Source organism: Schistocerca cancellata, chromosome 2 (assembly GCF_023864275.1).
Source record: "Schistocerca cancellata isolate TAMUIC-IGC-003103 chromosome 2, iqSchCanc2.1, whole genome shotgun sequence".
In the NCBI taxonomy this organism is placed as follows: domain Eukaryota; kingdom Metazoa; phylum Arthropoda; class Insecta; order Orthoptera; family Acrididae; genus Schistocerca; species Schistocerca cancellata.
This window is the reverse complement of record NC_064627.1, coordinates 563,230,310-563,252,675: the sequence shown is the minus strand read 5'-3', so window position 1 is coordinate 563,252,675 and position 22,366 is coordinate 563,230,310.

Sequence of the window (22,366 nt, the reverse complement as noted above, 5' to 3'; positions counted from 1 at the left end):
ACAATGCTGGTGCACGCACAAGTGTTTCGGAGCACACCGTTCATCGTATATTGTTTAACTTGGAGCTCCGCAATAGACCTTGCGACCGAACCGCTGAATCTTTCCATCAGTAAATGGGGTATGTTCTCAACTGACTCAGTTGTTTTAACCCCCTCCACTGACGGAATGACCCACTTCCCAATTCCGTATGTATAAAACCAATACGGACTTGTAGCTGTCACGCCTTTGCGCTTACTGCTACGTATTTTAACTGTAAATAGCTCAGTCCCAATGGTAAGAGGCAGTAGTGAATTCACGTAGTTAATATTTGAATCCAGCACAGCTGCCACAAGCTCAGCTCACTTTTACTCCACTCCTACCCTCGCCATTGCACCACATTAACTAGGTGCTACATGGACCTTGCTAAATTCACTTGCGTATACATTTTTGACCGTTACTCGCCAGTATTTACCTAATGATTAGTACACTCCTAACCGGACTATTTCCCTAAGAGCTGTGATGATTGAACGGGTTCGATCCACGGCCTACAGTGCCCTACAGTTCACACGGTAACACTGCCTACCTGACCCACTTAACTTGGTAGTGAGCTTATGTATCCAATCACCACTGCTAGCAGCAGTGGATAATCCTATCAGCACGACGAGAGCAGCAGACTTACCGTCGAATCCTCCTGAAAATACTTATAACTACGGTCGCCAGCTCTGAAGGAGCAAAAGAATAAATCAATTTTTGGGCTCGTTTCAAAGTGAAATGGCTTGAGTTGAATTTAAACTTAATTCTGAATATTACTATTTCTGATCATTCTAGATGATTCTACAAAGCAAATACTCTCTCAATTTCCGTGAGTTGGCTTGGTAATTACTACCAAGACAGGTTATGCAACTTCGGTTAACAAAATTCTATCCTTCAACTTATTTAATGATTTTGGATATTACTCTTTGGACCATCGATACAGAATTAGTTAAGTGACTTTACTTGAAAGGTTACTCAGAAAAATTTAAGTAACTATAAATAGGCGACTCATTCTGGAGTGACCATTGCTCTTTTCAACATTCTTATACGCTAAAGTATTCTACAACCAAAAGAATTGTAAATGAAAGAGGCGATGGTGGCCTCAGTCTGATTTCACTATACTATGTTTGAGGTTACTACACTTTACAATGAACAACATGTGTCGTAATTTTACTCATTACTATATTCTGTCCTCTGCACTTGCATAAAAGAAAACTGGTATTCTCCTTTTACATGTATACAAAGTTCGACTTAACAATTGCAAGCAGTCTTGCCTTGGGTAGACGTGTCGGTGCCGGTGGTGAGATGCATGTGGCTAACGCAGCTCTTCACGCCTCATGCCCTTAATGGCGGCTGGAACTATGAGCTGTAGCACTCGTATAAGCTACTGCACGTCCGCCATAAAATCTGGGCACAGGAACTCTTACAATCAGCCCCAGTGGCATAAAGGCGGCTTCAACAACCATTCGTCGCGTTTTACTCCAAAAACAGCGACGATATTCGCCTCTTCGCTGTTGCACAATCACTTTTGCATGAGCACAGTTACGCACGTCCGATCACGTCAACACTCCCCAGGCCATTCCATTGTTCAGTCCCTGTGTCTCCAGCTACCCCTAGCTACGCTCGTATCACCAAGAGTGGGGGCGTTCCCCTACCACCTTTTTACCGAAATCATTTAGTATTTAAGAATATTTATATTTACTACCCTGGAGTCCATACCAGTCATAATAATTTACTACTAGCGCTTTACAACATTAAATTATACAGTAATAACTTATAATTACCAAGAAAAAGAATACATTTGACTCCGAGAGCTTAGTGCGTTGTCTGACAGGCAGCGCTAATTCCCATTTTCGCCAATAGATGGCATCAGGGTGCACTCCCTGGCAGTCTCACACAAGCGCGCCCGTTTCAGACGCGCGGGCTCCAAATTACTGTTGGCCCACCATCATTTCAGTTCCGTTACAACCTCCCCTACGGAATCACATGTTGACCAACGACATAAATTGCGATTGCAGTGGGCACGGGACCATTGGGATTCGACCGTCGAGAAACGGAAACGTGTCTGCTCCTCGGGTGGACCACAGTTTTGCTACAATACGTCGATGGTCATTTCTGGAAACGTCGTCATCGAGGTGAATGGCAGCTCGAAACGTGCATGCGTCAAGGACGCAGGTTGGTCGAAGCAGTATTATGCTCTGAGAGACATTCTCCTGCGCTTATATGGGACCTGAAGTAGTAATCGAAGACACGCCGGCAGCTGCGAACCACCTGCATCTCTTCATGTTTAATGTCTTCCCCGACGGCGACCACATCTTTCAGCAGTATAGCTATCGGTGGCCGAGCGGGATTAGCCAAGCGGTCTCAGGCGCTGCAGTCATGGACTGTGAGGCTGGTCCCGGCGGAGGTTCGAGTCCTCCCTCGGGCATGGGTGTGTGTGTTTATCCTTAGGATAATTTAGGTTAAGTAGTGTGTAAGCTTAGGGTCTGATGACCTTAGCAGTTAAGTCCCGTAAGATTTCACACACATTTGAATATTTCTGAAGTTATCGGTGTCTCGGAGACAGAACCATGCTACAGTCTACATCTACATCTACATCTACATTTATACTCCGCAAGCCACCCAACGGTGTGTGGCGGAGGGCACTTTACGTGCCACTGTCATTATCTCCCTTTCCTGTTCCAGTCGCGTATGGTTCGCGGGAAGAACGACTGTCTGAAAGCCTCTGTGCGCGCTCTAATCTCTCTAATTTTACATTCGTGATCTCCTCGGGAGGTATAAGTAGGGGGAAGCAATATATTCGATACCTCATCCAGAAACGCACCCTCTCGAAACCTGGCGAGCAAGCTACACCGCGATGCAGAGCGCCTCTCTTGCAAAGTCTGCCACTTGAGTTTGTTAAACATCTCCGTAACGCTATCACGGTTACCAAATAACCCTGTGACGAAACGCGCCGCTCTTCTTTGGATCTTCTCTATCTCCTCCGTCAACCCGATCTGGTACGTATCCCACACTGATGAGCAATACTCAAGTATAGGTCGAACGAGTGTTTTGTAAGCCACCTCCTTTGTTGATGGACTACATTTTCTAAGGACTCTCCCAATGAATCTCAACCTGGTACCCGCCTTACCAACAATTAATTTTATATGATCATTCCACTTCAAATCGTTCCGCACGCATACTCCCAGATATTTTACAGAAGTAACTGCTACCAGTGTTTGTTCCGCTATCATATAATCATACAATAAAGGATCCTTCTTTCTATGTATTCGCAATACATTACATTTGTCTATGTTAAGGGTCAGTTGCCACTCCCTGCACCAAGTGCCTATCCGCTGCAGATCTTCCTGCATTTCGCTACAATTTTCTAATGCTGCAACTTCTCTGTATACTACAGCATCATCCGCGAAAAGCCGCATGGAACTTCCGACACTATCTACTAGGTCATTTATATATATTGTGAAAAGCAATGGTCCCATAACACTCCCCTGTGGCACGCCAGAGGTTACTTTAACGTCTGTAGATGTCTCTCCATTGAGAACAACATGCTGTGTTCTGTTTGCTAAAAACTCTTCAATCCAGCCACACAGCTGGTCTGATATTCCGTAGGCTCTTACTTTGTTTATCAGGCGACAGTGCGGAACTGTATCGAACGCCTTCCGGAAGTCAAGGAAAATGGCATCTACCTGGGAGCCTGTATCTAATATTTTCTGGGTCTCATGAACAAATAAAGCGAGTTGGGTTTCACACGATCGCTGTTTCCGGAATCCATGTTGATTCCTACATAGTAGATTCTGAGTTTCCAAAAACGACATGATACTCGAGCAAAAGACATGTTCTAAAATTCTACAACAGATCGACGTCAGAGAGATAGGTCTATAGTTTTGCGCATCTGCTCGACGACCCTTCTTGAAGACTGGGACTACCTGTGCTCTTTTCCAATCATTTGGAACCTTCCGTTCCTCTAGAGACTTGCGGTACACGGCTGTTAGAAGGGGGGCAAGTTCTTTCGCGTACTCTGTGTAGAATCGAATTGGTATCCCGTCAGGTCCAGTGGACTTTCCTCTGTTGAGTGATTCCAGTTGCTTTTCTATTCCTTGGACACTTATTTCAATGTCAGCCATTTTTTCGTTGGTGCGAGGATTTAGAGAAGGAACTGCAGTGCGGTCTTCCTCTGTGAAACAGCTTTGGAAAAAGGTGTTTAGTATTTCAGCTTTACGCTTGTCATCCTCTGTTTCAATGCCATCATCATCCCGGAGTGTCTGGACATGATGTTTCGAGCCACTTACTGATTTAACGTAAGACCAGAACTTCCTAGGATTTTCTGTCAAGTCGGTACCTAGTATTTTACTTTCGAATTCACTGAACGCTTCACGCATAGCCCTCCTTACGCTAACTTTGACATCGTTTAGCTTCTGTTTGTCTGAGAGGTTTTGGCTGCGTTTAAACTTTGAGTGAAGCTCTCTTTGCTTTCGCAGTAGTTTCCTAACTTTGTTGTTGTACCACGGTGGGTTTTTCCCGTCCCTCACAGTTTTGCTCGGCACGTACCTGTCTAAAACGCATTTTACGATTGCCTTGAACTTTTTCCATAAACACTCAACATTGTCAGTGTCTGAACAGAAATTTTCGTTTTGATCTGTTAGGTAGTCTGAAATCTGCCTTCTATTACTCTTGCTAAACAGATAAACCTTCCTCCCTTTTTTTATATTCCTATTAACTTCCATATTCAGGGATGCTGCAACGGCCTTATGATCACTGATTCCCTGTTCTGCTCTTACAGAGTCGAAAAGTTCGGGTCTGTTTGTTATCAGGAGGTCCAAGATGTTATCTCCACGAGTCGGTTCTCTGTTTAATTGCTCGAGGTAATTTTCGGATAGTGCACTCAGTATAATGTCACTCGATGCTCTGTCCCTACCACCCGTCCTAAACATCTGAGTGTCCCAGTCTATATCTGGTAAATTGAAATCTCCACCTAAGACCATAACATGCTGAGAAAATTTATGTGAAATGTATTCCAAATTTTCTCTCAGTTGTTCTGCCACTAATGCTGCTGAGTCGGGGGGTCGGTAAAAGGAGCCAATTATTAACCTAGCTCGGTTGTTGAGTGTAACCTCCACCCATAATAATTCACAGGAACTATCCACTTCTACTTCACTACAGGATAAACTACTACTAACAGCGACGAACACTCCACCACCGGTTGCATGCAATCTATCCTTTCTAAACACCGTCTGTGCCTTTGTAAAAATTTCGGCAGAATTTATCTCTGGCTTCAGCCAGCTTTCTGTACCTATAACGATTTCAGCTTCGGTGCTTTCTATCAGCGCTTGAAGTTCCGGTACTTTACCAACGCAGCTTCGACAGTTTACAATTACAATACCGATTGCTGCTTGGTCCCCGCATGTCCTGACTTTGCCCCGCACCCGTTGAGGCTGTTGCCCTTTCTGCACTTGCCCGAGGCCATCTAACCTAAAAAACCGCCCAGCCCACGCCACACAACCCCTGCTACCCGTGTAGCCGCTTGTTGCGTGTAGTGGACTCCTGACCTATCCAGCGGAACCCGAAACCCCACCACCCTATGGCGCAAGTCGAGGAATCTGCAGCCCACATTGTCGCAGAACCGTCTCAGCCTCTGATTCAGACCCTCCACTCGGCTCTGTACCAAAGGTCCGCAGTCAGTCCTGTCGACGATGCTGCAGATGGTGAGCTCTGCTTTCATCCCGCTAGCGAGACTGGCAGTCTTCACCAAATCAGATAGCCGCCGGAAGCCAGAGAGGATTTCCTCCGATCCATAGCGACACACATCATAGGTGCCGACATGAGCGACCACCTGCAGATGGGTGCACCCTGTACCCTTCATGGCATCCGGAAGGACCCTTTCCACATCTGGAATGACTCCCCCCGGTATGCACACGGAGTGCACTTTGGTTTTCTTCCCCTCCCTTGCTGCCATATCCCTAAGGGGCCCCATTACGCGCCTCACGTTGGAGCTCCCAACTACCAGTAAGCCCACCCTCTGCGACTGCCCGGATCTTGCAGACTGAGGGGCAACCTCTGGAACAGGACAAGCAGCCATGTCAGGCTGAAGATCAGTATCAGCCTGAGACAGAGCCTGAAACCGGTTCGTCAGACAAACTGGAGAGGCCTTCCGTTCAGCCCTCCGGAATGTCTTTCGCCCCCTGCCACACCTTGAGACGACCTCCCACTCTACCACAGGTGAGGGATCAGCCTCAATGCGGGCAGTATCCCGGGCAACCACAGTCGTAGTCCGATCGGGGGATGCGTGGGACGAGCTGGCCGTCCCCGACAAACCCCCATCCGGACCCCCACAGTGATGCCCATTGGCAACAGCCTCAAGCTGTGTGACCGAAGCCAACACTGCCTGAAGCTGGGAGCGAAGGGATGCCAACTCAGCCTGCATCCGAACACAGCAGTTGCAGTCCCTATCCATGCTAAAAACTTGTGCAAAGAACGTCTGAACTAATCTACAGAGAGCTCAAACAAAACGACAAAATTGAAGCGGTTATTAAAATACAAGATTGCCTAGTAAATGCAGTAATGCTGCCACTTGTGCACTGCTGACACACTGCTCGGCGGCGGAAGGAGACTACGCGATTTAACACTATTCGAGTACTAAAACGTGATGCTACAACTCTCAAATACTATAATACGCCCGAAATTTATGTGGTATAGCTAGGAGTATACGACTTGCTGCTGCAGCTGCTTATCCAACGGCGGCAGGGAGCACACTGACTGACCAACCGACACTGGCCGTTCAAAACGAAAACAGATGACAGACGACTACGCGAATTTACACTATTCAGGTACTAAAACGCGATGCTACAACTCTCAGATACTATAATACGCCCGAAATTTATGAATTAAACAATGCAAGTACCAAAAACACGCAAAGAAATTAAGAATTAAATTATGTAACAAATGAGTGAGCTAGGAGTATACGACTTGCTGCTGCAGCTGCTTATCCAACGGCGGCAGGGAGCACACTGACTGTGACCAACCGACACTGGCCGTTCAAAACGAAAACAGATGACAGACGACTACGCGAATTTACACTATTCAGGTACTAAAACGCGATGCTACAACTCTCAGATACTATAATACGCCCGAAATTTATGAATTAAACAATGCAAGTACCAAAAACACGCAAAGAAATTAAGAATTAAACTATGTAACAAATGAGTGAGCTAGGAGTATACGACTTGCTGCTGCAGCTGCTTATCCAACGGCGGCAGGGAGCATTGTAGTGAACTTACGTTGATGTTTCGGCGACCAAATTCGCCTGATGTAAATCCTGTGGAACCCATCTGGGTCGCTGTCGGTATCCATCACTGCGTACGCAAATCAGCGGCCTGTTATTTACGCGAATTACGTAATCTGCGCGAAGACATCTAATGCCACATGCTTCCAAAGACATACCAACGAATGCCGGATCCGCGATACGTAGAGTAGATTATGTATTTCGTTCCAAAGACGGACAAACAAGCTTTTAAGCAGGTGGTCATAATGATTTGTCTCATCAGAGTACGCCACATCAGAACTTGAACACGCTTTCATCCTAGTAATAACGTGTTTTCAGAAATTGCTTTCGTGTGTTTATCAACGGAGAACTGAAATGCATAAATATATTTGCGTAAGTTCTTATTATATCAGAAAATATAGCCAGAAAAGAAGTCATAATTCTGATATTTTTTTACGGAATTGCAAAAACGAGTTCTTACATATGTGAAACAAGGATCTACTGAACATTTAGTGCACTGCAAAAATGTGAAACCCTTACCCATCGAGGCAACCTGCATCTGAAATGGATGCCGAATGTAGACTCAGCGCTACACAGAAAAATGTGTATCGTCGTACAGTCGCGAGGAAATAAACAATCACGCATTCAAAAACGCAGACTATATTAGCGTATTAAACCATATTCTAAACACATTACAGTTCAAAATTACTAAAAAAAAACCGAAATTAGTTTTATTTTTTGAAGTCATGCTGACCCTGCGACAAAAAGTCGAATGTTCATTCAGATGCCGGAAACTGCTGGGAGCTTCCAGAAACGACAAGTGATGCACAGAAAGCACATGGTGTAAAGTATACGCTACAAAGAGATGCAGATAGTTTAGTCAATTCGCTAAGCTAGAAAAAAATAAAAAAAACTGTAGCGTATATGCTACGTAAAAATCAGACACAGATAGTTCAGTTAACTCCCTAAGCTAGAAAAAAAAATTGAATGTAGCATATATGCTAGCTACTTCAGGAATGAGTTGGTTATTGGAAAAACGATATACTGTCTTGGAGAATAAAGTGACTGACTTACGTTCTGTTATTTTAGGATGTCTCATGTAATTGAGTCGAAAACGTGTAATAATGAAAGTATGTAGACTATTTCAGTCGTTTCTTAATCAAAAATTCATTTTTAGATCACATTCCAACTGCAAAGTACCAGAGATAAGGAATGGTATGTGTGCTTGTGCTTGGGACGAAAGCAAAGACGTTTGTGTAAGAGGCAGTCATAGCGTTTCAGATCAATATAAAATCAAAGACGTTGAAAAATTACTGTGATGGTGGTGTAAGAGAGAAATCTGATTTCTGAACATACGGCTATTGAAATACCTAACTAAGGAGAATTATAGATTTTTTGTACACTTCCGTATTTGCTATCCGTTGTGACAAGAAAGATGATCGGAAATAAAGTCTGAATGACTATGTTTACGTTTTGACATTTTACAGCTTCCAGTTAAAGGAATGGGGAACTGAGAAATATGTAGCGACAGAATGAAGTTCCTCTGGATATTGCTGGAGGTGTAATCTTCATAGTATTCAGGCCAGCCGCCTGAAGCGTAGTGGAGCTTTCATTGAGATAGGGGGCCCGGACGCGGTGTGGTAGACGAGGAATTCATAGCGATGGCAATTCTGGTTACGAACTACAAAAAAATAGGACAGCAGAGCCGTCACAGTAAACTGCACAAAGACCACGTAGTGGTGGGCGCTCTACTGCTACGATGTGTAATCCTATTTCGCTCGATGGCGTGCATCCGTGCCAACCACAAAGCGGTCTGCACGTTTTCGTTGTTGTGATCTAGTTCTGCTCCACTATGCTCCTCGTACCTCTATATCCCCCGCTTTTCCATCTAGAAGTTTATCAAAAGCGCGTTTTTTTATTGTACTCGCCGCATATCGGGTTTTTTCACAGCATAGTGGAGACACGGGCGCTTTGTACCGCGTCCTTGTTTATAGACGTGCCTTTTAATTTTTTTTCGAACCGTCAGTACACTGACAATGATAACAGGTTTTGCAGGCAAAATTGTTGGGGTATACAAGAACCGTCTAGAAAGGATGTATCAGTGTATCCAAATTTTGCAGTTGGAAGGTGCCTATTTTCTATGCAGAAATCCATCAGGATTGAATTGCTTTTTGTAAAGTGTACTATGTACTGATGTTCATGAGAGAATATAGCAGATCCTTGGCCAGCGCTACCTTCCTTCAGTTAGGCGGTTCGACGCATGGGTTGTGTAAGAACTCTAGTTATACAAATTATGCAATAATTGCATTAAATGAAACGTAGTTAAACTGCATCGTATTATAGTATCAAGCACCAGTATATCTGGGATATGTATAGTTTTGTGTTAGAAGTAGTGTGTACTGTGTGCTGTTGTTGCTTTTCTCTGTTACACGTGTTCGAGGACGCTCGAGCATCGGCCGCGGACGTGCTGTAATAAGATACGGCGTCGTCGAAAGCCGGTCACCATAAGCGAGAAACCGACGGCCGGGACGAGCTGAAAGACGTCGTCGCTGGGAGAGCGGCCTTTGATTGTTATTGAAAAAAATATTGTATTCTAATGCAGAAAGAAAAAAAAGGTTTGTATGGTCTTAACTCATATATCAGTTTTTGGCTAGATGTTTTAACAGCATTAAGTCGCACTCATACGTGTGAGCAACCAGAGTTTCTGTTATTACGTTGACGATACAAATGTATTATGAAGAACGAATAAAAACTGAACAGAAGATATTGTTCAAATGGTTAAAATGGCTCTGAGCACTATGGGACTTAACTTCTGAGGTCATCAGTTCCGTAGAACTTAGAACTACTTAAACCTAACTAACCTAAGGCCATCACACACATCCATGCCCGAGGCAGGATTCGAACCTGCGACCGTAGCGCTCACGCGGTTCCAGACTGTAGCGCCTAGAGCCGCTCGGCCACTCCGGCCGGCGAAGATATTGTTAATGGAAAGTTAAAACCTTTGTTGGGAAGTTATCTGTTGCAAGAGTGTTTGTGCTAGATGCGTATCGTGTTAAATCTTCTTCGGAGCATGTTACTGAATAGAACCCGAATTATTAACCGAATGAGCCTGAGAAAAAGGGAAGCGAACTGTCTTCAAGGCTGAGTTTCGGTGAAGTGACTTTGGGTATCGGGGCGATATTAACGTCCATTATCAAAGGCTATTGAATTTTCTGTAAGTGATTTACAGTTTCCAACAGTTAAAAGGTGCCATAATATTTGACACCGACGTAATATTAGCTAAGAGATATGAGTTGGTACATAATTGCGCTCATAGCTCATTAGTTGCATGTGCTAATATCGCTGGTTGTCATAGCAACGGACGACGAAGTTATATGCTGAGATGCGAAAAATGCATTGTTGCTTGAGCTTATGAGCAGATTTATTTATCACAGTTGCGGAATTAATGACCGCTAGTCCTTTTCTAAACAAGAACCTGTTAGGATGAAAAACCATTCAAATCCAAGACTGCACAAAATATTTTTTATTCAAGGCAACCGGTTTCAACAGTCTTAGGTGTCATCTTCAGGTGTTAAACATGTGAAGATGACAGCTGAGATTGTTGAAACCGGTTATCGCGAATAAAAAAGGATTTCGGCGATCTTGGCTTTTGAATGGCTTTTAACAATTAAAACAGGTCGTCCTTCAATGCTTTCATAATGAGAAAATTCAACCTGCTAGGATAAAGTATTTCCTCGGAAGAGGCGACGGTGATATCGACCCAATCAGTAATGATGGAAGAGTCTACAACATTCTCGTAAAGTTAAAGCCTTAGAGAGATAATCCTATTAGCCACTGTTAAGACTAGTAAGCTGCTAAGAGTAATGAAGGACCAAACCGACCAACATATAGCACTAGAATTTTTCATCTCGTTGGATCTATTGTTATTAACGAATTAAACGGTCAGATCGACTGATGGGCACGGTGAGGAGATAGTGCGTACACGTCTGCCCGTCGCAACTTCGTTCTTGTCTTAACTGATGTGGAGCCACCAGTGACAGCTGGTGCCTACAAGTATACCTGTACGAAAAAGATCATTACCAGAACATGAAGACAAACCAAGTGATCAGCTGGAAACGTAACGAGGGAAAATCTAAACAAAAGTACGTCAGAACTCAGGCGTTTATACATGAAGAACGTTTACCGATAGCTCTACACGAAAGATTACTTGTGCGACCACACACACACACACACACACACACACACACACACACACACACACACACACACACACACAAATATATTCAAAGAGAATTCGTCGTTAAACTGGAAATTCAATTACACAACTTAATGTTAAAACACTGCCGCTTTATAGTTATAGCCTATTTTTAACAATCCGTATTACCTTAAGTATGAAGCACGACCCTGTTAATGAAAAAGATTTGTATGATAGCTATCACTATGAAGCTTAGCTGCCTATATCCAGTCTAGGACCCCGCCAAAGAGTACTTGAATTATATGCGCTTGCGCATTCTTTTTCATGATACCCAAGGAGCTTCCGCTTTGCGATACAAAGATACATGTATGCGTCTTTGGCGCCAGCTATCGTGTCGAAAGCAGCCGTTCATGCTACTAAGATAACTAATTCCGAAGCCACACGATGAAAGATAATTCAAACAGTTTATGTAAGGAGAAACAGGGTCACGCACGCTGACATGGACGCCATTCAAGGTGTTCTAAAATGCATGTATGGGAAAGCTCGTGGAGATAAAGGGCGAGAAGCGCCTGTATGGTCACAGAGACTAAGTGAAACTAAATTTGCCGCCATGCGAGCGTTATTAGTGTGAAGTCTTTGTATAATAGTGCAGTGGAACAACGGACAAACGTCCGGTTTTTTTTATAAAGGGCGAATAACCAGGACAGAGACACGTGCAGTTTTGTAAAAAGTATGCAGAACAGAAACTACAAGCAGAAAATAGGCTTATAGCAGATTCAAACCTTTCCTTTAGCACACTGGAGTCGTGTTGTGGAGGGCAACGGTTCAGATCCCCATCCCCCATCCAGATTTAAGTATGACTCGCTTCCATAAATCGCTTAAGGAAAGGGCCCGACAGTTCCTCTGAATAAGACATGGCCTATTTCGTCCCCCAAATACGAGATTGTCTTCCGTTTTTAATGACCTCATAATGGACAGGACATTGAACTACAAATATCCTTCCTTCAAACATTTGTGAATGGAAAGCAAATTCTAGATGACACTCTACACTGAGAACTGAAGAAAGAATATGTTGGTGATTTTAAGAGTACGAATCACTTAGTTAAGATGCTCCTGGAATACTATCACAAGTGTGCTGATTCCAACACAATAATTAAAGTTGTTGTCACAAGATAGTAAGGTTCAAATGGCTCTGAGCACTATGGTCATCAGTCCCCTAGAACTTAGAACTACTTAAACCTAACTAACCTAAGGACAGCACACAACACCCAACAAACAACACCCAGTCATCACGAGGCAGATAAAATCCCTGACCCCGCCGGGAATCGAACCCGGGAACCCGGGCGCGGGAAGCGAGAACGCTACCTCACGACCACGAGCTGCGGACAAGATAGTAAGACTTCTCCAAATTCTGAGCTGATTATTTGAGCACGACTGTATAACTGCTGCTATTGATAAGGACAATGACAACAAACTATTGTTTTGGGTACATGCTCAGGCCAATATAGGAAAAAATACGATTTTTATTCGTTTAATTACTTGTGTAGCTGAAAGCTGCGTTTAGACTTCTATGAATACATAAACATAGCGCCCCGTCATACAGTTGTGGATTTAATATATTTGTTATGTTTATAGAATGAGATTGTATGACGAAAAACGGGGGGTAACGGTAATTTTTAATTTTCAGAGTATTTATATTTATTTTTATATTTTATGAGTTGTCAATAAAGGTAAAATTACAAAGGTGTACACGAACAAAGGTATTTATCACCTTCATAGCATACTTCAGTTCTATAGAGGACTGGAGCTGTGGCATCTACACTTATCAGGACAGCGTGGAGTGGAATGCGCGTGCGAAGATCTGTCGGACATCCAAAGGCGATGGCAAGTCATCATTAACAGAACACACATTTATCGTTCACGGATGCACAGTTTTCTTTTTTCAGATTACTGGTAGTCAGGCAAGCAGCTGAAGCTCAAGCAAGGCCGATGTGCGCTGACACGAGTGCCTCGTCGTCTCGGCCACTACAGCGACGGGGCTGCACACGCAGTTTATCACTGCGGACGCTGCCTGCGTGGTCCTGATGGACAACAGCATGGTTAGCGGGTTACCACGATCGCTGACGTCATAGTCGGCGCCCCCGGAGAGGCACCCAACATTTCTGAATGAGGCGGCCATAGTTGTAACAAGTTATGTTATGACCTCTCAGAGGGAGGGAAAAGCCGGCGATGCAGGTTTCCTCTCGTCATGGATGCAGGTCAGTGAGGGGGCGGTGGCTACTGCGCTTCCCGAGGATGTTGGTAGCTTGGCGGCTCACCATCAGCTAGGCCTACAGCGGGCCTCGTGTTAAGGAGCCACCCAAGTCTTCTCATCACCAAAGACGAAGTCGAGGCAGCAGCAGCCCATCTAAGCCAAGTCATTCAATCTGGACAGGCTGTTGCATTGTAGATCGAAGTCATCTAGGCAGACCGCGGATGGAGCGTCACAGATCCCACGTCGGGACTTGCTAGCTGCAAAATGGAATTTGGAAGTTGGAGCCTTTGAATCAGTCAGTCTATGCCAATGAGGTTGTCATGTGTCTAGAATGTTCGAATGTGTCCTAGTTTTCTGATACTGCCAGCGGTCCACACCGTGCTGCGTTCTCACAACTCTTCCCTTCAGGACTTTCGGTTTGGTTACTTCTGCAGCGTCTCTGTTCTTTAATACTGCTCTTGCATAAGACTTATATTTTGTCATTTCAGTGTGCGTGGTCAACAGAATCATGTTACGCTCCCTTCTCACTCAGATCACTCTGCTGCAACGGCCCCTTGTCATCCACCTTTGGTGGTGCGTGAAAAATTAACACGGTGATGCGCCCGTGCTCTATGCAATATTGGCTGTCATTTCTTGTTGGAGGTCCAACCTACATACTGTCGCTAGTCTACCTTGGCTTCATTTCTGGTCACTGCCTCGGCCAAGGAAAACTTCCAAAAATTTTCACATTCTCTCGGTGTATCACTCTGGGGCGTAACTATTCTATATAATTTGCTCGAAAACGTTTTTCATCACTGTCTGCGAAGATGCGTGTGTTTAGGTTCAAAGGGAGCAATAACTGGAACGATAAGCTTTATGGAACTAGAAATAAACTAACTTTAGTGTGAAATAAAAGCAAACCAGTAACCTTAATTAAGACAGTTTGTTTTGGAGTGGAAATTTTTGCCTCATTTTTGGTGTCAAAATCTGCTGCTAGGTAGAATCGAATTTATTGTTGTTGCATCCCTTTCGGTGTAACATGCTGGAATTGTCATTAGCACGCTGTCAACAAAACGGTCGCGGCGTTTCTGCCCAAGCCTGTCTAACTCTTCGATAGCAGCTTTCCGAAATCATCCAGTGTGTGAGGACGCTTCCTGCGACGGTGCACTGCTGGTCCCAGGCATGTTAAACCGAGATCATGTCAGCAAATACAGTAGACTGTTGCATTTGGTTGAACCCTGCTACCCGGAGAGAGTGTTTATGAGGTGAGCGCTTTGTGTGCGTGCGTTTTAATCTTCAAAGACGAAACTCGTCGCCAAAATGTAGATCCCAGGACTGAACAATAGCTTGGAGGGTCCTTCCTGATGCTGCACAACCCTCAAACTACTCTAGTGATGGCAAACATCCGACATCATCTCTGTGTATAAAAGGCGATGCCCTTACTGACTGACTGACTCATCATCGACCAGCCCAAACCGTTGAGGATATATGGTTCAAATGGCTCTGAGCACTATGGAACTTCACGTCTGAGGTCATCAGTCCCCTAGAACTTAGAACTACCTAAACCTAACTAACCTAAGGACACCACACGTATCCATGCCTGAGGCAGGATTCGAACCTGCGACCGTAGCGGTCGCGCGGTTCCACACTGTAGCACCTAGAACCGCTCGGCCACCCCGGCTGGCGCTGAGGATGGAATCTTGAAATTTGGAGAAGGTGTGGATCTTACACTGTAAGCGTCATTTAAGAAGGGATTTTTATAAATTGCAACCCTAAGGGGGTGAAATAGGGGATGAAGTGTTTTTTTGAAAAATGTCGCTATTAAGGCAGTCTTGAAGCTTGACCTATGAAAATTGATATTTTGTTTCAGCGTTTTAGGAAATTTAACCTTATGGTGGTGAAATAGAGGATGGAAGCTTGTTTTTCAAAACATATTATTGTTAAAGAACTACTAAAGTATTCTTAAAGATACATCTATGAACGTTGGTATCTGACTTTTCGGTTACAAATATAAAAATATGTGTTTCACTGTTTTTGGAAATGTAACCCCTATTTGGTGAAATAGAGGATGAGATCTTTTATGAGTATATTTTATTATGTAAGTAGTTTCAAAGATAAATCTACGAAAAATTAAATTTGGCTTCCTGGTTAGAAATAAAAAATACATGTTTCACAGATTTTGGAAATTAAACCCGTATGGGGGTGAGAATGGGGATGAAAGTTCGTATTGAATTATTCCATTGTGTAAGCATTTTTGAAGCTACATCTACGAAAATTTGTATTTGGCTTCTCTTTTAGAAATAAAAGGTATACATGTCACTGCTTTTGGAAATTCACCCAATAAGAGGGTGAGATAGGGGATGAAACGTTTTGTGAAAATATTTCATAGCGAAAGTATTTTTAAAGCTAAATCTTGGAAAATTGGTGTTTGGCTTCTCGGTTAGAGGTGAAAAAATACGTGTTTACTGCTTTTGGATATTCAGCCCCTAAGGAGGTGAAACAGAGTCAGACTAATTTATTGACTTATCATCGCCTAACCCAGACGTCTAAGGATAGAAACTTGAAGTCTGGAGGGCGTGTAGATCTTACACTGTAGGTATCGTTTAAGAAGGAATCGTCCGAAATTCCACTCCTAAGGGGGTGAATAGAGGATGAAAGTATTTCGCTATTAAGAGAATTTTAATGCTGGATCTACTAAAACTGGTGTTTGGTTTCTCAGTCAGAAAATAAAAAATATGTATTTCAGCATTTTTGGAGATTCAACGACTATGAGGGTAAAATAGTGTATGAAAGTGTTTTTTAAATAAATTTTTACTCAAGAACTACTAAAGGATTTTTGACGCTAAATCTGTGACTATCGATATTCGACTTCTCGGTCGGAAATTAAAAAAAAACACGTTTTCAGTGTTTCTGGAAATTCAACCCCTAAGGGTGTGCAACAGGGGATGAAAATTTTTAAGAAAATAATTCGTTACATTAAACAATTTTAAACCTAAATTTACTGAAATTGGTATTTCACTTCTGAGTTAGATATAATGAAATGTCTGTCAGTGGATGACACTTGCTGTGAAAATATCTCCACAAGAATGCAAAAGGCATGATTAACAAAAACTTTGAACTCCAGCTATCTGCATCGCTGTTTGGTCGGAAGTACATTCGGAAAAGACCTTGCTTATAAGGTCTTAATTAGCATGAAAAGCTTTGAAGGTGTTGCAATTTGTGAACAACATAGAAGTTCAGTTAAATAAAAACAAAAAAATCTGTGCAGGCCATACAGTCTCCGCGACCGAAGCAGCGGGCGCTAAGATAGTTACATGGTAACAACCCAAAATGTGACTGATTCGCGTCACTGCTGAACCCGTGGGACTGCATGTCTGGGACCTGCGTTTGTACCTGGACTTCTTCCACTCTCCTAGCACTATTATCAGGTGTCAGACGAATCATATACACGATACCATCTCACCAGTTCCCAATACATCTACAGGACTGCTCTGTAATTCACATTTGAGCGCCTGGCTGAGGGTTCATTGAATCAAGTTCACGCTATTTTTCAGCGTTCCACCCTCCAGCAGTGCGCGGGAAAACCGAGCGGTTAAATCTTTCGGTTATCATTTCTTCCTGTGTAGGTGGGTCTCAACAAAATATTTTCGCATTCGGAGGAGAAAACTAGAGACTGAAATTCTGTGAAAAGTTCTCGTCGCAATGAAGAACGCCTTTGTTTTCATGATTTTCACACGAACTTGTGTATCCTGTCCGTGACATTCTTTCCTCTATTCCGTGCTAATACATAACGAGCTGCCTCTCTTTCAACTTTTTCGATGTCTTTCGTCAATCCTGACTGCTAAGGATCCCATACTACCCAATAACACTCTAGCAGAGGATGGACAAGTGTAGTGTAGGCAGTCTCTTTAGTAACGCTGTTGTATCTCTTAAGGGTTCTGCCAATAAAAAGGTCTCTGGTTTGCTTTCCCCACAACCTTATCTATGTGACCGTTCCAGTTTAAGTTATTCTTGATTGTTGTCTCTAAGTATTTAGATGAATTCACAGCTTTTAGATATGTGCGATTTATTGCGTATCCGAAGTTTAACGGATTCCTTTCACTACTCATGCGAATGAGCTCATACTTTTAATTATTTAGGGTCAGTTGCTGCTTTTTGTACAGATATTTTGTCTAAATCATTTTGCAAATGTTTTTGATCATCTGATCGCATTACGAAACAGCAAATGGCAGCATCATCGGCAAACAATCTAAGAGAGCTGGTCAGATTGTCTCCTAAATCCTTTATGAGGTCCATTCAAAAAATTCCGGAATGATGAGTTGGAGCGAAATGCGGTTGGCGTCCCTGCGCACGCCTGTGTTTAATGTGTAACTGCCGGAAGTTTCATTGTTCTATGTCTGTTAGTTATTGTTCAGTGCTATATTGAGTAGAACGTTATGTCGCACAGTTTGCGAATTTCGAGATGGTAGAGATAGAGGAGCAACGCGTCTGCGCTAAAATTTGCGTGAAACTCAATAAAGCCTTTACAGAGACACAAAAAATGATGCAGAAAGCCTACGGTAAATGGAAATGCCGTGTGGCGAGAGCTTCCCGTTGGGTAGACCGTTCGCCTGGTGCAAGCCTTCCGAGTTGACGCCACTTCGGCGACTCGCGTGTCAATGGGGATGTAACGACGATGATAAGGACAACACAACACCCAGTCTCTGAGCGAAGAAAATCTCCGACCCAGCCAGGAATCGAACCCGGGCCGTTCAGCTGACCACTCAGCTACCTGGGGCGGCCAGCCTACAGAGATGAATGCTTAAACCGTACTCGGTGTTACGAATGGTTCACACTGCTTAAAAATGGCCGGACGGAAGTTAAAGATGACCCTCATTCAGGACGCCCTTTGACGTCTGCCGACGACGCTCATGTCAGCAATGTCAACGAAAGTGTGAAGAGCTTTTGGATCGGACAAATGAAAGTGAGATGTTCTATAAGAGAATAATAACTAGTGATGAGACGGTTATGATATTGAGACCAAGCTCCAATCTTTACAATGGGTCGGGAAAGGTTCTCAAAAGACCAAAAACGGCTCGTCAGGACAGGTCAGTTGTCAAAGCCTTGCTGATAGTTTTCTTTGACTTTAAAGAATTAGTTCACCATGCCACAGGGTCAATCTGCTAATCTATGGCACTATTGGGACGTGTTGCGACGCGTGCAAGAAAAATGAGAAGTAAACGGCCGGAAATGTCTTGAGAAAATTCATGGTTCTTGCATCACCACAACGCACACGCACATTCATCCCTGTAGGTGGGAGACTGTCGCATAAAAAATGAAGTCACTGTGCTGACTCATCCTCCGTACTCCCCAGACCTGGCCCCTGCGGACATTTTTTATTTCAAATCTTGAAAACCCCGTTGAAAGGAAGAAGATTTGCAACGATAGACTAAATAAAAGAAAATTCGCAGACGGCGCTTGGCGCGATCCAGCAAGAGGGGGACCAAGTCTGCTTCCGGAAGCGGAAACGGCGTCGGGAACGGTGTGTCAGTTGTGGAGGAGAGTATTTCGAAGGAGACCAAGCACAATAAGTAAAATTTAAGAGTAGAATAATTTTGTGGAAGAAAGTTACGGAATTTTTTGAACAGACCTTGTATATAGACTAGGAACGGCAGAAGGGTAATAACACTTCTTGGAGAACACCAGGTATCACTTCTGTTTCAGTCGACGACTTTCCGTTAAATACCACGAACTGTGACATTTCTGACAGGAGATCACGAACTCAGTCACATAAATGAGACGATACTCCGCAGGCACGCAACGGGATCAAAAGCCTTTTTGAAATCTAGAAATGTGGAACTAATTCGAGATCAGCTGTCCGTAACACTTATTACTTCGTGAGAACAATGAGAGAGTTGTGTTTCGCAAGAACGATATTTCTGAATCCTTTCTGTGTGTCTACGGATAGTTTTCCACGAGGTAATTCATAATTTTCAAAATACTACTGCGAATCGAAGTCAGTGACAAATGTCTGTAAATCATCAGATTACTCCTACATCCTTTCTTGAGTACTGATGTCACCTGTGCAACTTTACAGTCCTTACGTACGGGCCTTTCGTCGAAAGAGAGGTTGTATATGATTGTTAAGTATGAAGCTATCATTTCAGCATACTCTGAAAGGAATCTAATTGATCTACAAATGGCTCTGAGCACTATGGGACTTATCTTTTAAACTTAACTAACATAAGGACATAACACACATCCATGCCCAAGGCAGGATTCGAACCTGCGACCGCAGTGGTCGCGCGGTTCCAGACTGTAGCGCCTAGAAGCGCTCGGCCACCCCGGGCGGCAATTGATCTATAATCTGGACCGGAAGACTTCCCTTTATTAAGTGATTTAAGCGGTTTTTCTAGACCGACGGTATCTATTTCTAAGTTACTCATATCGATTCAAATTCTAGAATATTTACTTCGTCTTCCTTGGTCATCGTTAACATTACCATCGCTTTCACTCAGTGAAGATATTGGTTGTGTCTTGTTACTGGTGTGCTTCACATACAAACAGAATCTCTTTCGGTTTTCTGCCAGATTTCTAGACAGAGTTTCGTTGTAGAAACTATTAAAAGCTTCTCGTATTGAAGCTGACTCCAATTTTAGAGATTCTGTAAAACTTCACGAATATTGAGGATTTTGTATTTTTTGTTAATTTTGCTTGATTTTTTGGTTGCTTCCGCGACAATGTTCTAATCAATTTTGTGTACCACGGAAGGGGGGAGGGCGGGTCTGTTCCGTGTCTTATTGCTTTATTTGATATAAATATCTCCAATGCTTTGAATGTAAGATACATCCGGACTACAAATGAGGTGTTCCGTTGTGCACCATGACGCCGAGGCGTTTTTAGAGTTGATCATTTGGAGATCGTTATGTACTCTCTATGTCGACAGCACAAGCAGGTTTGCCTCCAAAATGGCAGTCCTATTGTATGCTCTTTGGTGTAAGTAAAGAAAAAAAACTAAAATCGAGACCCGTGATCAGGCCCTGAAGACCACGAGATTGTCTACCTCAGCTATTCAACATCGGATGCGGTACTGGGGGCATGGAGTCAGCACACCTCATTCTCGGCTGCTGTCGATGTTTCGATCTTGGAGTCGCTAGTTCTCTGTCATGTAGCTCCTCAATTGGCATCACAGGGCTGAATGCACCCCACTAGATCCTCCCATCAATGGAAGATCCCTGGCAGGACCAGGAATCGAACCTGGGTTCCCCGCATGAAAGTCTGTTGCGTTGACCACTCGACTTCGGAGGCAGAGTCGGTGTATCTATGAGCTGTACTGCATTGGTAATTGTGTGGTTGACCGCGGGCAGTCACTACCAGGTAAATTTGGTGGTAAGTTCCTATAGGACCAAACTGCTGAGGTCATCGGTCCCTAGGCTTACACACTACTTAATCTAACTTACACAAACTTACGCTAATGACAACACACTCGCCCTTGCCCGAGGGATGACTCGAACCTCCGACAGGAGGAGCCGCGCGTACCGTGGCAAGGCGCCCCAAGTAAATCGTCAGTGTTTTGCATCTCACGTTAGCTGCTGAATTTAGAACCAAGTTGCGAATGTTACTTAATTTCCGTGTTCAGCTTCCTGCACTGAAAACTATTTTTGTCGTAAAGGGACTTTGCAACCTGGGCTAAGCTTGGAATGACCCTTCGAGGCATGTTGACAATGAACAGGGTGCAGAAGCCGTATTGTCCTGTTTTTGCTTTCACAGCGCACTCTACTCATCTGCACTGAGAATGCGGGTTTGCCTCCATTACGCAGTTCACTGCACGTAGCTACTTACTGGGGTCAAAAGAGGATTCAGAAAGAGGTCACTGATTAAAAAGACGAAACAGGCGATATAACTCATGAGGGTGCTGCAAAACGTTCAATTCGTAGAACCAGATTCTTGGGTATTTATTGGTTCTTAAACAAAAGAAATTTTTAGAAAAGTACTTCTCAGTCAACTTCAGCAGTTGAAAGTTTACTTTCAAACACAAAACAATGTTGTTGACAACTCCTAACTCATGGAAGAATTTTTTAACGTTGTAGTAATTAATATACTATCCAGTCACATTTGACCAGCGGTCAAAGTCCTGAATAACCGCCTTTTGCAGCGTGGACTGTTGCGAGATGCACAGGAAGAGAGCCAGTGAGGTTCTGGAAGGTTGTGTCAGGGATGTGGAGCCATGCTGACTGGAGTGTCGTGACCAGCTGCGCTAGGTTTCTCGGCTAAGGAAGCATACAGACCGATTGCGGTAGTCCCACATATTCTCGATTAGGTTTAAATCCACGCAGTTTGGTGGCGAGGGGAATACAGCCAAGTCATCCAGGTGCTCTTCAAACGACGCACGTTTACTGCGAGCTGTGTGACATGTTGCATTATCCTGTTGCCATCACGACGAGGAAAAACAAACTGCATGTTCGGGTGGACACGGTCCATAAAGATACACTCCTGGAAATTGAAATAAGAACACCGTGAATTCATTGTCCCAGGAAGGGGAAACTTTATTGACACATTCCTGGGGTCAGATACATCACATGATCACACTGACAGAACCACAGGCACATAGACACAGGCAACAGAGCATGCACAATGTCGGCACTAGTACAGTGTATATCCACCTTTCGCAGCAATGCAGGCTGCTATT